Here is an 18,739-nt window from a genome sequence, read left to right as displayed (position 1 = left end):
TGGGATAATCTGAGCAAATGACAGGAACTGATGGAAAAATGATAGGAACTGATTATAGTACACTGAATTGTCTAAATTGATAGTTTAAAAAATACACAAAAGATAGGATAAGGAAGCTCTTATTTACAGAGGAATGCCAACTTATAAATGTATTAGGAAAGAAATATGAAGTCATTAGTTTGCAACTAGAATTCTATACCCATCCCACTGTAAATCAAGGATGCATGCATAAGAAACATTTTTCAAAAATGCTGGCTAACAGACACATGAAAAAAATGCTCAACATCACCCATCATCATGGAAATACAAATTAAAACCACAATGAGATACCACCTCGCACCAGTCAGAATGCCTCAATTAACAACTCAGGCAACAACAGATGTTGGGGAGGATGCAGAGAAAGAGGATCTTTATTGCACTGCTGGTGGGAATGCAAACTGGTGCAGCCACTCTGGAAAACAGTATGGAGGTTCCTGAAAAAATTAAAAATAGAACTACTCTACAACCCAGTAATTGCACTACTAGGTATTTATCCAAGGGATACAGGAGTGCTGTTTTGAAGGGGCACATGCACCCCAATGTTATAAGCAGCACTATGGACAATAGTTGAAGTATGGAAAGAGCCCACATGTCCTTTGACACATGAATGGATAAAGAAGATGAGGTATGTATGTGTATGTATATATATACACATATACATATGTATATGTATATATATACATATAAATACATACACATATGTATATATATATGTATATATATACACATATATACACACACATAATGGAGTATCACTTGGCAGTCAAAAAGAATGAAATCTTGCCATTCACAACTACGTGGACAGAACTAGAGAGTATTATGCTAAGCAAAATTTGTCACTCAGAGAAAGACAAATATCATATGGCTTCACGATACAAAATAGATGAACATAAGGAAAGGGAAGCAAAAATAATAGAAAAACAGGGAGGGGGACAAAACATAAAAGACTCTTAAATACAGAGAACAAAGAGGATTCCTGGAAGGGCTGTAGGTGGGGGGATGGGCTAAATGGGTAAGGGGCATTAAGGAAGACACTTGAGATGAGCACTGGGTATTATACATAGGGAATGAATCACTGGGATCTATTCCTGAAATCATTATTGCACTATATGCTAACTTGGATGGAAAGAAAGAAAAAAAGAAAGGAAGGAAGGAAGGAAGGAAGGAAGGAAGAAAGAAAGAAAGAAAGAAAGAATGAATTTTAAAAATGCTATTTATACCCCTGGACCCTGTGTTTGTTTCCTAGGGCTGCCATAACAAATTATCACAATCCTCGGGATTTAAAACAACAGAAATGTATTCTCTTACAGTTCCAGAGGCCAGAAGTATGAAATCAAGGTATCCACACAGCCATACTCCCTCTGGAGGCTCTGGGAGAGAACCTTCCTTGTCTCTTCCAGCTTCTGGTAGCTATCAGCATACCTGGTGGCTGCAATATTCCAGTATCTCCCCATTTTCACATGGTCTTCTTTGTTTCTGTCTTCTCCTCTTCTTTTTTAATTTTTTTAAAAGTTTATTTAGTTATTTTGAGAGAGAGTGCATGTCCACATGCGAGAGAGCATAGAGTGAGCAAATGGGCTAGAGCAAGTTGGGAAGGGACAGAGAGAGAGGGAGACAGAATTCCAGGCAGGCTCCGCACTGTCAGTGCAGAGACCTTAACTGACTGAGCCACCCAGGAGCCCCTACTAGTGCAGAGACCAATATGGGGCTCGAACTCATGAACCATGACATCATGACCTGAGCTGATATCTAATGTTTAACTGACGGAGCCACCCAGACACCTTCCCTACCCCTGGCTCCTCTTATTAGAACACTTGTCATTGGATTTGGGACCCACGTGGGTAATCAAGAATGCTCTAATTTTGAGATCTGTAACTTAATTACATCTGCAAACATCCTTTTCCAGATAAGGAAATAATCACAGATTTTGAGGCTTAGGATATGGACACATAATTTGAGCATCACCATTCATCCCATTACACATTACACACCCTTTCTTCGGGGGCTCCTGAATGACGTGCTCCACCAAAACAAGAGAATAAAGCAAAAATAGGAAGCACTGGATCTAGACAACTGGGGACTGAATGCAAAACTATGTGAAGAGAATTCTCAGAAAGACGAGGAGGAGAGAACTCAGAACAACTATGCAGCAGGTATACAGAGCAAACAGTCTAGACTGGAGAAGATAACTGGAGGCTCTAGCAAGGAGGCCTCAAAGGAGTGGGAGGAAGTAATTGCCCAAGGTGTTTGAAGGCACTAAGAAGAAATGAATAGCTTTACTGAGTGGTTTGGGAATGAATTAGTGAGACTGTCAAGAAAAACTATCAAATAAAAACCTCCAGGAAAGCAAAAAATTATTGTATTTTATTGAGTGTTTTTCTCATCCCAAAACTCATATATTGCAACCTAATCCTCCATGAGAAGGTATTTGGAGTTAGGGCCTTTGGGAAGCAGTTAGGAAATGAAAGCAGAGCACTCCTATAGGATCAGTGTCCTTATAAAAGATGCCACACAGAGCTCCCTCACCCTTTCTCCACATGAAGTCACAGTGAGAAGACAGCCATCTATGAACTAGGAAGTAAGTTCTCAACAGACCTTGATTCTGGACTATCCAGGCTCCAGAAATGTGAGAGATTAATTTCTGTTGTTTTTTTAATAGAGATTTTTAAAAAATATTTTTATTTATTTTTGAGAGAGAGAGGAATGAGTGGTGGAGGGGCAGAGAGAGGGAGACACAGAATCCCAAGCAGGCTCCAGGCTCTGAGCTGTCAGCACAGAGCCCCATGTGAGGCTTGAACTCGTGAACCACGAGGTCATGACCTGAGCCAAGGTTGGACCCTTAACTGACGGAGCCACCCAGGCACCCTGTTTTTTAATAGAGATTTTTTAAAATGTTTATTTATTTTGAGGTTGGGGGGGAGGGAGGGAGAGAGAGAAAGAGAGAGAGAGAATATCCCAAGCTGGCTCCATGCTGCCAGCACAGATCCTGATCCCGATGCAGGGCTCAATCCCGTGAACCATGAGATCATAAGCCAAAATCAAGAGTTGGACGCTCAACCAATTGAGCCATCCAGTGCCCCTTAATTTCTGTTGTTTACAAGCCATACAATCCATGGTAGTTTGTTGTGACAGCCCGAAGACAGAACATGTTATACTCTCCAGAGATAACCACAACAATATTTCCCATCCCATATGCTCTGCTAGAACCTTGCCACTTCTCCATCAACGGGAAGAGTGTATCCCCATATCCCAGAACCGCATCATGAACTATTTGACAAACAGACTAACTGCAGAAATCACTCTGTGTGACTTCTGAGGCTAGATCATGAATGCATTTCTACCTTACATACTTGAGATGCTTGCCTTCGAATCCAGCCATCATGCCATGAAGAAACCCAAGCAGTAACCTGTGGAGAAAGTCATAGGAAGAAGAACCAAGGTCCTCAACTGACAGCCAGTACCAACTTGCCAGCTACGTGAGCCATCTTGAAAGTGGACCGTCCAGTCTCCAGTTGAGCCATCTCAGCTGAAGCTTCATGGAGCAGAGATAAGCCTTCCCCAAACTGCAGAAAACAGGTTTGACTAGAAAATCTTCAAGTTCTCTTTGAGCTCTAAAACTCACTCCTTAATGTGCAAATGTAGTATATTTAGGCCCATTAATCATGTATGTGCACATGGATGTTACTAGACATAAACAGGTTTTATCTACTCATTAAAATAAGCATAATAGACTTTCTAAATGTAAGTACTTTAACAAAACTGTAACTCTTTACAAGTAGATCACTAGATCACTTTTATCAAATATGATCTGCTTTCTTCTTTCCATTCCATTCCATTTCTTTACATTCCATTTTTGTCCAAATTGGGAAGAGTATCCCTTGTGTAATTGAATATATCCAGATATAGTTGTTGCTTTAGTTCACACGCTGGATCATGGATCCCAGCACGTTTTTAGTCCTTAGGTTACTCAAATGTATAGCTATGGCTGCGAAAGAAACATCACTTTATAGTAAAATGAGTCTGTGTAGAACATTATCAAAATAAAAATAACAGGAAACTGCTGAATATCTCTAATGCTGCAAAGGAACTTAGATTTCTAATAATGTGAATGTGTGATACACTCAGGTAACTAGATAAGGGGATTTACCCTGGGGACACACGTATGCAGATGCTATCACTACTGACAGCGTACAAATATTCCTCCCCACTCTGTAAGGGGACATTAGCAAAAAGCAGTATGGAGCCAGTTTTGTAACCCAAGAGACCAGAGACGGAGCAGGATGCTATGGAAGAACATCAGAAGTGAGGTAGATCTAAGCTAGGTACCAAGGGAGGGGCACAGGACACTATGACTTGTTAAAAAGTCCACAGGACAAGAGCAGATTCTGGACAGGAGATGAAGCCAAGGTTCAGTAGCTGAAACAACACAGAAGCAAGCAGAAGGGAAGCAAGGAGTGTGGTAGAAAGGCTGTAGGTGGGGCCAAAGTGGCATGTGCCTGCCTCTGTGGCCCAAGGACATGTGATACCTGGACTCGGTTGACATGAAGAGTAGGCACCAGTGGTAAATCATTCATGCCATTTCTTCAAATAATGCAAAAGAGAAGGAGGAGGAGAGGAAGATGATGGAGAAGAGCACTGTGAGGGAGGATCCTGGGCTATTCTGACACAAAGAGAAACAGATTGGGAGGCCTGTACTCCTGACCTAGGCATACCTGTAATCTCATCATTTCCATCCTAATTTCTCCATCTGGGAACTGCACACATTAGCCCAGACCATCTGTAAATCCTTTGCTAGCTCTTAAATGTATAAGGTCTTACTAAAACCGAGTTTCAAATTCTTTAAGACTCCATTAAAATAATCTTTGGAAGATTCATAATCCAACTTTATTACTCAGGCAGTACAATTTTAGTTCAGCTTCTTAACACTTTGGCATCTGGTATTCCTGGGGCCCTTGGAAAGAATTCCTGATTGTCTTCTAATAGGGTAGATCTCAAGATGGGGTTAGAAGCAAAAGACAGACAGATGGGTGAGCTGCTCTAATCAGCTCTAGTTGCAGTTTTTTGGGGTTTTCCCCCTTTTTAAATGAGAGGTTAGTCTTCCCCAAATCCCAAGCCTCCACTCCCTAATTTGGAGATGAACCAGATGATTTCACTGGTCTTTCCCTTCTCTGGTTTCTATGACTCATCAGCTATAGCAACTAGGGTGGGGTAAAGAAAACAATTCTAATATTCAGGTTATGCTGTAGCTCCAAAGGAAGGACTCTGAGAAAAACTGTTAAGACTGAAACAGAATGAAAAAAAAACAATGTAACTCACAATACTCCTAATTGAGAAATTGTTCCCAGGATGTGTCCCTACATTGAGTGCCCCCATCTTTCCTCTGTAAATATCACTTACATGAATGTTTTTTTCATCAAATGTTTTACACATCTTTTCTATGAAATTGCTAAAATGCTTATTAAAATAGTACAAATAAATGCCTAGTTGATTTTGATCGTCCATGTCTTGAAAAAGCAGCCAGTGCCTAACTATAAAAATCAAAGAACTCCCAAGACAAATTCACTCAATTTAACAAACATTGAGTATTCACTATATGCCAGGCACTAGGGCAGGACTACAGCAAACTCATAATAGGAAAAATGGTAACTCCAACCTCAAGGTGTAGCAGAGGTAAGTAAGTAATTACAATTTGACCAATGTATGAGACATGAAATCAAAGTACAGGGAAGCCCAATGTGAGAATGACGAATACAGTTAACCATTAGAGAAAGGAAGTAAGACATTCTGTCTTGGCCAATCCATTCAATTACTCATAGCTATTTGAAGTCATTGTGTAACCACAGAAGAGGAAATGTAACATATACCCCATGTATTCTATATCTGTGGACAGTGTCAATGCAGAGGTGTGACTGTTTTTAGGCAAACCATTCTGGTATAAAAACAGGTAAAAAGGAATAGTCACTAGAGACGGTATATATTTATTTGGTTGATGCCACTAATGTGAAAATTTGAAAAAAATTTTGGAACTCCTCTACTTAAGTATTTTCCTCAGAGCCTAAGGCAAATCTGGGTCTACTACACATTAGTAGACCCAGAGGAGCTGAACAGCTAGAGGTCATTCTGAGCCAAGGCTCATGACTAAACGGGCAAAGGATAGTAGGAGTTTCAACTGGAGTTAAAAATACAGGAAACCATGATTAAGCCCTTACTTACATTGTTTGATGGAGTCAGCAGTATTGATTTTCTGGTTTTAAGGAAGTCTGATCATTCTGATACGAGGTCTGAAGTGAATATCTATCAGTCCAATAAAGTTTTCAGAGTTCCTGAGATACTAAATATTCAAAATCATGTAATACAATTGAAAATTACTTTTTGGGGGGTGCCTAAATGACTCATTTGGTTGAACATCCAACTCTTGATTTTGGCTCGGGTCATGATCACAGGGTTGTGAGATCAAGCCCTATGTTGGCCTAATGAGCCCCGTGTTGGCCTCCACACTGAGTGTGGAGCCTGCTTGAGATTCTCTCTCTCTCTCTCTCTCCCCCTCCCTCCCTCCTTCTACCCTTCTCCCCCATTCATGCACATATCCCCCCCTCTAATTAAAAAACAAAAAAGGTACTTTTTTGTGAGAATGTCCAAAAATATAGTGGACTGAAATGGAATCTTCAGTAATGACATACCTATGGTTTAGGTACTTATACATCAAAAAAAGTCTGAAAAACCAATATTCCATGGGCAAGGGACTAGCCAACCAAGCTGGTTACAGTTTCCAGTGAATGACATTGGCATGATGTATGTCTCATTCAAAATGGATTCAGTTAACACTGTCAGTCCCTTTCCTCTTCCAGAGCCAGGGGCATTGTAGAGTATTCTGGATGGCTGGAACAAACTTAGCTATGACCCTGGACACCTGGAGAGGAAAAAGAGAAGGCACAGAATTAGTGGATGCAGAGTCAGGCTAGAGACCCCTGCCAATCACTCCTCATAAAGATTGAGCAGTCTCCTCGAGTGGTACTCTTCCTTCATAAACAGAAATCTTTCTCAGAGTCACTAACATTGATTCTGTTAGTTTTTTTAACAAATTAGTCTATTAATAAGTAATGCACATAATAAAGTTAACTGTTCTGTATTGTGAAAAAAAAAAATACTTGAAGTCTTCATACCCTTTTCAGATATGAAACCGGAAAGGAACGAGGGGCAGGAGGCATGGTAGAGACCCACATGAGCTGGCAGAACTGGTCAACATGTTACTATTTTAACTGATTAAGTCAACTTTCTCATTCAAGGATATAGTACTCATGTTAGACACTTACCATTAACATAATTATCCCACAAACATTAAAGTGTTCTGGGGAGGAGCCCATAGCATGACTTACCCCGGCCCTCAAGCCTCTAAAGGGAGGGCAATTTGGGTTTCAGTTTGGGCATCTGGGCTCAGCTGCTTGGCTCATTTTGTTTTTCTTTCGTATACCCCAGAGTCCAAGTTTTAAAAGGTTAGGAAAGAGACCAACTAGGTAAAAGTGGCATTTAAAGAGCTAACCATTCTTTTTTTTCAAATGACTTTCTTGGGAGGATACCAACATTTTTCCAGATTTACAGTGTACTTCCAAACGATATAATTAGAGTTTAATGCCCCAAAGAATAATTTTTTTTTTCACAAAGAAATCCTTACTCCATTTAACTTGGGGCTGTGGAGGAAGGAGAAAGCATCTGACCAAGCTCATGTGAGGGTCTGCCCTACTTATCACTCCATTTCTGACTTGTCCAACTCCAGGAGATTTAAGATCAGGCCACATTCTCCCAAACGTGGCAGGTATTATCTGGTACTGCAAAAACAGAGGTGACAGATGGCCAAGTAAGATGGATCACCGGAACCTTCAGTTCAGACTGAAAAATAGCCTTCCCAGATGTTCCTGCCTTCAGGCTTCCCTACGTTCCATTCTGCCCCCAAATCTATCCTACATATTATATATTGCCATAGTTTCCATGATAGAAGTTCAACCGTGTTGTCCACCTCTACTGCCACCTCCATTAAAAAGCTTTTCCTGGGGTGCCTGGGTGGCTCAGTTGGTTGAGTGTCTGACTTCAGCTCAGGTCATGATCTTGTGGTTCAAAAGTTCAAGCCCTACGTCAGGCTCTATGCTGACAGCTCAGAGCCTGGAGCCTGTTTTGGATTCTGTGTCTCCCTCTCTCTCTGTCCCTCCCTGCTCACACTCTGTCTCTGTCTCAAAAATAAATAAAATACTTTAAAAAAATAAAAAGCTTTTCCTTATTCCCCACCTCAAGGCAATGCCACAGTCTCTAAGGCAATCAAAGCTTTTCAGTGACAAGTTCCCCAGCATGCTTTCTTAGATCCTTTGGGTCCCTCCCTTCAACCAAAGGCACCCTGGTCAAGTCTTAGCCACACCAATGACCTGCCATTCCAACATGCTTTCCATGTTTGCACCAACAAACATTGACTCTACTTTGTCCCTGAGCTTGAAATTTCCCTTCCAGTCTGGCAAACTCCTTTCAAGTTTTAGATCGAAAGACATTATTCATTGATTTGATCTGATGATACTTCACATTTACGTAGTGACCTGCAGTTTTTTTTTTTAATTTTTAAATATGTTTATTTATTTTTGAGAGAGAGAGAGACAGAGCATGAGCGGGGGAGGGTCAGAGAGGGAGACACAGAATCTGAAACAGGCTCCAGGCTCTGAGCTGTCAGCACAGAGCCCGATGTGGGGCTCGAACTCACAAACCTAAAGAACTTTTAGAGCCATTTTTTATAATATTTATTGGAAGTCCACTAGAGCCTACAGAATATGCTGGGAAGGTATAAATATCAGGATTTTACAGATGAAAAGACCGAAACTCAAAGAGGGGAGAGAGAAGGCCTTAGCAAATGAAGGAGTGGAGACTCTAACTCAGAGCTCCCTACTTCCGCCTCCTCTCCACACCCCATGCCTCTTCCAACAAACTCTGACTCTGGGCTGCCTACTTCTGAGACTCAACTTCTCATACTTCTCTCTGAGTTGCAGCTGACAGTCTTAACATTCTAAAGACTCCCCCATCTGCTGGATGAGAATTAACTCTAGCACCGGCTCCTGGGAGGCAGAAGGCTTGGCTGACAGCAAACTCAGCACTCCCTAATATGCAAAATGACATTTTGGCCTTAGGCACTTAGTAAGTTACACAGTCCTTCCTCCTCAAGAGTAAAAGTTTCCAGGCACTAGAGTGTAGCATTAAAAAAAAGCCAAACTGAATTAGGGACTGACCCACCACTTTATTAGCCTCCCAACATGCACACATACACAGAGACATTCAAGTCTCATGCACTGTGATTTCACTTTCCCTCACCCTCTTCTTGAACTCAAAAGAACTCATTGTGCAATTCTATGAAATTGCATTTTGGAATTGGACAGAGACTCGTGCCAGCTGCCCGTTGTGGCACTTGGGAAATTATAATCTGCATCACTTTTTGTGGGGCAGAGGGCAGACATTATACTTGCAAAATGCATTCCATTATTTATTTTTCACATTAGTAAAACTGCTGTGTGCATAGTGTTAGAACAAAACACAAACTTTGTAAAATACATTCTACATCTTAGTCGTCGAGAAATGTTAACTTTAAACAGACTGCAGTCACTTGATCATTTATTCTGGACTCATTTCTCACTTTGAGTTGCACACTTCAGGAGGAAATTTAAATAATATCTCATGGAGAATAAGGCAGTCAGTAAAACTGGTTCTGGACACAATATCCTCTTTGTTTATTTGGAGTCTCTCTAACAGGCTAAAACCAAAAAACCTTATAGTTTATTTCTGGAGAGTAAGTTGGGCAAAAGGCTTGCTGGAAGAACAACTCGAAAAACTGTGGATGTTTCCTTGGCATCGGGGAACATTACCTGCAGATGATCAGACCTCAGAACTGTGTCAAAGAGTAGCCTTTTTTTTTTTTTTGCCGCACCAGGAAGAAAAATAGATTTGTCCAGACAAGTTTTGGCTGCCAGGTAGAATGTTTTCAAGAGGTTTTGATATACGGTTTCTCTCAAATTGTTTAATCTGAATTTGTATGTCTTTTGTTGATCTAAAATGAAATAGAGTAACACTGAGTGAGTCAGACAGTAATATACCATCTAAGTAATGTGCTTTTCTTGGTGCATAGTAAGAAACATACATTGGTGATTTGTCTCATTACTGATGACTCTAATTTTAATCTCTTGGTTAAGATACTTTCTGCCAGATTTCTTGAGGATTAGGTAAATAGGTATATTATACTTCATAATAACTATCTAATAGGGAGATTCTTTAAGACTATGTGAATATTTCTATTTGCCATCAAGTTTTCACCCACCATATTTAGCACCCTTCAAGGATTCTTAGATACATAATTATTTCTATAATTATTGCAAATAGATTTTTCTGATTCCATCATTCCCTCTGGATTTATTGATTGGCAATAAATCAACTGTAGAACAGAGTATTTCCTTCTTCCCCATTTATTTATTCCTTTATGCCAGGATGAGCTTGTGGATTACTATTTTACTCAAAGCATTATAAAACATTACGTCATCATTTCATGCTCAAATGTTCCCAGACATAAGAACTCCTTTAAGCTAGTTCCTGGGTTCTTTTGGCATGCACCCATCACTCTTTGAGCACTTTCTTATTTTCTGGTGCAAGATGATGCTCCAGGTTCTTCTTGTATTCTCCCTGCTCAGTCTTGGAATTAATAATTTCTCCAAGGAGCTTTGATTTCTTTTAGTGAAGAAGAGAATTTAGAAACCAAGATCTGGGCACTAAGTGTGTTCATTGCTTCTAGAGTATCATTGCTTCTAGGCTCTATCAGCAGAGTTAGAAACTATGTATTCATACACACACACACACACACACACACACACACACACACACACACACAGCTGTATCTGTTTCTCCCACTCTCTCGGTATATTAAGTACCATGGATTCATTCTCATACTTCCAATTCCAGTCCAATACTACAGGGTTGATTCTTGCCTTCCCCTTCTCCATGATTCTCAGTGTATTTATTAGCCCAGTTAATCTAGTATATAACCAAACTCCCAGTTTCTTCGCCCTAGTAAAGAGGAAGTGGGGGAAAGAAAAGAAAGAAAAGGCCAGCATGGTCCCAGACATGCCAGCCCCAAATTCCTGGTTTATCAGCCCAAAAGTGATACTTCTCCCCCCTAAGTTGTAGACCCACATTTTGAGTTTACAGGTTCCACAGGACATCATCTTAATTGTACTGCTGACATTTGGTTGAAAACATAACTAGTTGTCTTTTTGCCAAATCCACATTTTTCCTCTGATATCTTCATTTAAGTCAGTGGCAGCACTCAGGCTAAAAATTTCAGCTGTCTTTGAAACTTTCATTTCATAATTCCACACACACAAGCTATTTCATGTGCCATGACCTTTAATTCATCTTTGTATTCCCAACACCTAGTGTCTGTTACCTACTTGTGACTATATTACATGAAGTGAACATTCATTTGGGGGATAGGGTCAAATCTGATAGCTGCTAACTAAATGACTTCCCAATCTACACCTTTTCCATCCACTTGCTAATTCAGAGTTTCCACCTCCTGTCTTTCCTTTCTCTAAATAATTCTTTATATTGTAAGTATCCTAAAATTGATGTCATCTTGCTCAAAAAGCCTTCAACATCTCCTCACTGCTTTTGGAATCAAATCAAACTATCTGGGAATAATAATACTCTCCACACTCAGGCTCTAACTTACCTCTTCCACTTCATCTCCCATTTATCTTCTTTCCCCCTCATGCTTGTCACATGAGCATATTTGCTATTCTTGAAAATCAGCACTTTTCATGATTTTTACTCATGATGTAATGCTTTGCTTCCTTTTTCATTTTATTTTTTATTTTTGAGAGAGACAGAGAGAGAGAGAGAGAGAGAGAGAGGGCAAGAGCGCAAATGGGGGAGGGGCAAAGAGAGAGGAGGACAGAGGATCTGAAGCAGGTTCTGTGCTGACAGCAGAGAGCCCCATGTGGGGCTCGAACTCATGAAATGTTAGATCATGACCCAAGCCAAAGCGGATGCTCAACTGACTGAGCCACCCAGGTGCCCTTCTGCTTCCTTTTTTGTCCATATTAATATTTTACTTGTCTTTCAAACCAAATATAAAGGCCATTTCTATCATGAGCTTCTCTTATTCTCAAGTACCCCCTTTTCTTATTCCTATGCACTACTGTGCTAAATTCTGCTCTGTATTACAGCTAATTTCACACATCTATCTCTCCAACAAGATTAGATACTACCCTTAAGACCAAAAAAACCAATCTTATTTATCTTTAAATCCCAAGAAATTGGCATAATGCACTACCCCCAATAGATGCTCAAAAAAGCATCATCAAATCATTTCCAAGTTTTGCTGATCAATTGGCAATGAAGAATTTCATTGTTCCACCTCACCTTCTAGTTAAGTCCTTAATGTTTATAAACCTGATTTCCCACTGACTGGCCACTCTAATGAAACTTCCAATTGGTGATAATAAATCCAAGCAGGTACAGCTTTACATGCAAAAGCATGCAGGCAGGGACTAGATGGCTAATCTGTGTGTTGGTAAAAGCTGGCTAAAGCGGATGTTGCATTAAAGCAGGGCTTGGGGGAGCCACAATCCCTGGCATCAGTGTAGCACTGCCTTACTGCAGTGTGATTCTTAACATGCATATACTCTCCTGTGCTGTACATTTCTGGGTAAGCCAAACCTAGGATAGTGGCTGGAGGAAAGATTCCCCCTCCCCCTCCAAGAAATGCAGGTGCTCAAGAAAAGGGAAGGAGGAATTCAACCTACTAATCACAGACTCTTTAGGTTTCTTCACTTTCAAAACACTGATTAATTCACACTGTGGCTTTTCCTCCCATTCCTTACAGAATTAACCAGGCTACTCCATGCATGGACAGCAATAGCTCCTTGCTTGATCCCTCTCTAACAGTAGCTCATATATTGAAAGCCAACGTGTATGCCAAGGCAAACCCTGTACTGTTTGAATCTTCCTATTTGATGAGGCAATCTAAGCCTCTCATCCTAGAAATGGACATCTGGGCCTTCAGTAACTTTTTCTTGGCAGCTCAGATCCAATCCCCAGATAGATGCTTTGTGTGTCTGCCCCTACATACCTTGATAAGTTTAGACATTAGCCAAGGTAACATGGTGAGAATGGATCAATGAGATACATCTCCTTTATTTCTACATACATCTCAGTGAGAAACTCAATAAATCTTGATATCAAATACTTTTTTATGCTTGCTTTTTTTTTTTTTTTAAATGCAGTGTGCCTTATTTTAACGAGAGAGAGTATAAGCAGGGGAGGAACATGGAGAGGGAGGACCCAAAGCAGGCTCTGTGCTGAAAACACAGTTGATATCAAATACTTATACGGTTTGATTAAAAAGGTACCATGTACCTGTAACACATAACAAACATCTTAGTATGCGAATTAGTGAGACACTTCGGATTTAGTGTGTTCATAATAAAATACTAAAGTGTTATTTCCCTTCTCTACCCTAAACCCATGCCTCCTTGTAATATGTCTAAAATGTTTACAATGTCCAAAGCCATAATCCAGGGAGAAATGGAAAGGAACAGGTTAACTTCCTTTGCAGGTGCAAAAGAAGATCCAACTAATGAAACTATTTCCAAGTTTTGGTGATCATTTGGCAATGAAGAGTTTCATTGTTTCCATCTCACCTTCTACTATTCTTTAATGTTTATTTATTTACTTGGTCAAGTGATACTTTAATAGGCTATAAATAAAAATCCTGTCTTTGGAGAGTATCAAGAGTCACAAGTGGGCTAGAGCAGAGAGCAGAGGCAGAGTCTAGAGGCCAGGAAGAATCAACAGGCTGTGAAGAATCCTTGAGGTTGGTTATATTTAAATGGCTTCATCCTGCAGGGACCCCTGAAAAGCCGCAGACACATCTCCTGGGGAAATTCCTTGGGCTCCTCCACACTGTCATCATGGCTCTCCACGTCCAGGTGTGTGTCCAGCAGCACACACAGGCACTGCAGCTGGTTGGTCAAGAGATGATGGCTGGACTGAGGGACATAGCTCCTATAGCACACGATGACCTCATTCTCCATGCTCTGAATGTTGTCATCATTGCTACTGTTTTTCTCCCCTTTCCAGTTCAGACAGAGCTGGAAAATGGTTGGGATGGAAGAGTAGCTGGGGTTCAGCACCACGGCAGCCTGGAGTTTGGCTGTGCCCTTTCCATGAGTGCCAGGAGTAGAGATTGGTGTCCTCAGCTAGTCCCATCTCCACAATGTCCTTGGTGAAATGTAGCTGCAAGTAATCCTCATGGGCAATCGTGACCCACTTCACCAGGCAGGAGACAACCTTTGCAGGGAAGAGGTACTGTCAACCACTGGTAACTGGTTCAATGCCATGTTCCAAGGAGGCAAACTTTGGAGGGCCAGGTGGGACTGCACCCTAGTCTTCAGCAGTTTCATGGTGGTCCCCATGTGGCCAGCGCTCGGCAAGTGTTCAGCAATCACCGTGTGCTGAGGCTATTCTTTGTGGGAAGAGGAGGTCACCTAGCTTCTGTACCCAGAAATATGGGTTAAGCACATAGTCTCTCAAACTCAGGATGCCACTGAAACTGATACTGAATGGCTGGATTCAGAGTCTTCTTTCTGTGATCTCCTGGATACAAACAGCTCAGGACTGAGTGAGGAGACAGAAAGTCACCTGCACTGATGGGGTGATCAGCTCCGTGGTGGTCATCACTTTGGCTTTAATCGTCATGGTGTTGAGGTTCATGAGGTAGTAGAAAGTCAGGTGAAGCACACTGTCATCTTTGCACTTCAGGTCCAGCATGACAGGCAGCAGGTGCCTCTTCAGCATCTCCATGTACTTGTCATCAAACTGAACTTCCAGTGAGGGCCACTGGCGTTTTGTGGTCTGTTCCTCCTCAGCATCAGAGTCACTCTCATCATCTTAGGAGTCTTCAGGAGGCTTAAACAGAGCCCTGGCTTTGTCCACACTGCCTTCAATCGCCACAATGTCTTATGACAGGCCCGCCTACATGCAGCGGCCTGGACAAAGAGGATATAGAGGGGAGATGGCAGGTGTTTAGCTGTCTCATATTGCTTGTGAGCCTGGTCAAACAGTATGAATAGGTACTCTTACACTGGGAGGGAAGCCTGCGTGATGCTACTGAGGCAAGCCTGGAGGCTGCTGAGGTACCCTTCTTTACCTCAGTCTCCTTGAAGATCTCCTCCTTGCTGGACAGGCACTCTACGTACTTCTCTGTCAGCCTTTTCTTCTGCTGCAGCTCCCAGTCCAGACATGCAAGGGTTTGCTGGTGAGGGTCTCCTATGGTGACTTCAGCCTTGCTAATATCTGGAGGAGCCTCCGTATAAAACTCTTCTAAACTGACCAGATCAATTTCTTCAATGCTTCGACTTAAACTCCAGACATTTGGTGATTTCTTTCTGCAGGTGTATCACCTCATACAACAGGTTCTGGAGCTGCACGTGACAGGCATCTACTTTCTACTTGGCCTCATGGGTCTGATCTCTTGCCTTCTTCAATCTGATATGGGCTGATCGATTAAGCTTCTTCAGAGTCATGAAATGCACACAGCTCTGGATCGTCTCATCTTCCATCTCAGTCTTTTTCTCATCTTCTTCAGCTCCTGGATCTCAGCCATGAGCCTCCACAACTCCTGTGTGTACTTGCACAGCTCAGTCTCTGCCAGGGTCCCACAGGTCTGCCTCAGCCTCCTTGCTCTAGTATTTACCTTCCTGTTCTTTGTCAGAATGGTTATGCTTCCTTTCAGATGGAGCTCCATCACTTTGGATCACTTTGGGCTTGTTTTTTGCTTGATTCTGATGACATGGTTGTTTGGCAATGTCAGGAGGAGATAGCAGAGACCGCATGCAGCCTCAAAACTGTCCAGCAACTTATTCCTTAATGTTTATACACTTGATTTCCATACTAGCCACTTTAATGAAACTTCTCCTTTTACTGAAGTTATATGGTTTTCTCTGGAGCTCCTTTCACGATCCTCCTCTCGTGATGCTCATTTCTGCTATGTTACCTTATCTATTTCTCTCAGTCACCACAGACATACCGATTCCCAAATCCGTACTAATGAGATCAGGCTCCTGAGTTCAAAACTCAAATTATCAACCCTCTTTGATGTCAACTACCTCTATTAGATTCAACATACTGGTAATAAGACACTAAACAGTGTCCTTTCTTTTTTCTCCACCTCAAACCGAATTCTTCTTCTGCATCCCTAAAATGTTCATGACATTTGAGATAGTTAAAAACATGCTCACAAATTTTTTCCATAGTCCTCCTTTCAAGAGGTGGAGCTTGAGTGTGCACTTAATGACTTGTATCTCATGAGGAGAATATGCCAGATGTGACAGTATTTGACTTCTAAGACAAAAAGACATTGGGTGCCCTCTTTGCTCTTTCTCTTGGATAGCTCACTCTGGGGTAAGTCACCTGCTGTCATGAGGATAGTCCAGGAGACCTATGAAGAGGTACAAGCAGTGGGGATAAGGCTTCCTGACGACAAATAGTGGAACACGGGCTTCACCTTTTTGAAAGTAGATGCTCCAGCCCCAGTCAAACCTTGAGATCACTGCAGCCCCAGCCAACAGCCAGACTGCAACTTTATGAAAGACCTGGAGCCAGAGACACCCAGCTAAGTTGCATCTCCTGACCCACAGAAACTCTAATACATGTTTGTTGTTCTAACTAAATTTGGGGTAGTTTACTTTGCAGCAATATATAACCCATACTGCATCCAAACCCAGAATCCAAGCAATAATGAAAGGAAACGAACATTTTAACTCCTATCCACATTGCCACTCCTATCCACACTTTTCCTCCTCCCTCTCAATGAGTAACATCACAATTTACCCAGTATCCCAAATGAGAAATTGGGATTTCTCTGGAAACCATATTTGACTTTTCCTACCAACTGCTTCACTAAGTTACCATTTTATTTTCCTGTCACTTGAGCCTAGCCCTACTCTTATTGCTTTAATTCAGGGCCTTTACCATTTTTCAATTATTGTAACACAGCTTTTCAACTTTTCTCTTTCCCTACAGTCTTTCCCACCTCTATTTCATTCTCTAGACTGATGCCATCAAGCTTTTTCAAAAGACTACCTGCTCATGTTGTCTTTATTTAAATTTACTACTAGTTCCCAAATGGCACAACATTCAAATGTCATGGAATGGCATGTCTGTCCCTGGCCAACAGCTTTTTCTCTCAAATCCCAAGTTCAGAGCCTACACTCTGGCCATCTTTCACCTTTGCATATGCTTCTTTCTTTTTATGTGGAAGATCTTTCATTCTTTCCTTATAACCCTTTCTCACTTCGAAAAGACTCACCTCAGGCTCCATCTCAGACAACTTGCCTTAATTATCAGGTTCAGGTTATATGGCTTTTTTTATATTACTTTATCAGAGCACTTACCACATAGTTTAGTATTATGTCCTCCACCAGAATGTGAGCTCCTGGAAAAAATAAAATCTGTCCTTGATACCTAGACCTTCATTTAGGCATCCATCCAACTTCTATCTATTAAGCTGAAACTATAAGACAGAATACCAGGTTAGGTGTTTGTGACATAGTATGAACAAAACAAGTATGCTTCTATTCTTACACAGCTTGTAGTCTATTCAAGAAGAAAGACAGTAAGTCAAATAAACAAATACTATGGTATGTGAAAAAAGAATATGAGAGTAACAAGGAGGACCTACTTAAGACTGTGTGACACACAAATACACTCAGACATTTCCTGAACTAAATGTTTTCCAAGAGGTATGTATAAATTATACCTTCACCATGGGTGTAAGGAAACCAGGTCCATCGCATTCTTTCCAACACTGACTCTGCTTGACCCAGGGTTGCCAGAAACCTTCAATTTGTAAAAAAGAGAAAAAAAAAGTACTACCTGCAAAGTGCAACAAAGAAAAGTGCAATAAAAGGAGGTATGGTTGTACTAAAAATCAAGGAAAAAGCACAAACAGGATCAAATACATGCTATAAGAGACTTGATTAAGCACAAATGAAAACCTAAGGCTGGATTTATATATTTATCAGGGTTACTCAAATTTATGGCTAAGATAATTTCAAAATAATCACTTATAGGACCACCCGTTTTACTAAGTAAAAAATAATATTAAAAATTGAAAGCCAAGTCTTTCTGGTATTTAGAAGTCTGAAGAAATCATCGTCTAGTTTTTTTTAAAAGCGCAAATTCCAAGGGAATCCCTGCCTCTCCCTTAGTTCACTGCCAAATGATTCACAACTAAAATATGTCTGGGATATGGAAGCATGTGACAAAGTTGAAAAAAAAAAAAAGCTCAAGTCCATTAAAAAAAAGCTCAATGTTTTAAAAAGGGAATGGCAGGGGGTACGTAGGGGGCTCAGTCTGTTAAGCACCTGGCTTCAGCTCAGGTTATGATCTTGTGATATGTGAGTTTGAACTCCACATCGGGCTCTCGGCTGTTAGTGTGGAAGGAGCCCGCTTTGAAATCTCTGCCCCTTCCCCGTGCTCTTTCTCTCTCAAAAATAAATAAACGTTAAAAAAAAAAGGGGGAATGGTAGGATGAGGAAGTTACATATTAAAATACATAAAACAATTTTACTAATAATTACTCATTAAAAAATATTTTATAACCGATTATAAAAATCAAAACAAA

General features: G+C 40.9%; 1 pseudogene; it reads right to left on the bottom strand.

The window, feature by feature from the left end:
• Positions 1-12,112: 12,112 nt before the first annotated feature.
• LOC125169049 (THO complex subunit 5 homolog) lies at positions 12,113-18,685 on the bottom strand (annotated as a pseudogene).
• Positions 18,686-18,739: the final 54 nt, after the last annotated feature.

This window comes from Prionailurus viverrinus, chromosome B3, assembly GCF_022837055.1.
Source record: "Prionailurus viverrinus isolate Anna chromosome B3, UM_Priviv_1.0, whole genome shotgun sequence".
In the NCBI taxonomy this organism is placed as follows: domain Eukaryota; kingdom Metazoa; phylum Chordata; class Mammalia; order Carnivora; family Felidae; genus Prionailurus; species Prionailurus viverrinus.
This window is presented reverse-complemented; position numbering and strand designations above follow the sequence as displayed.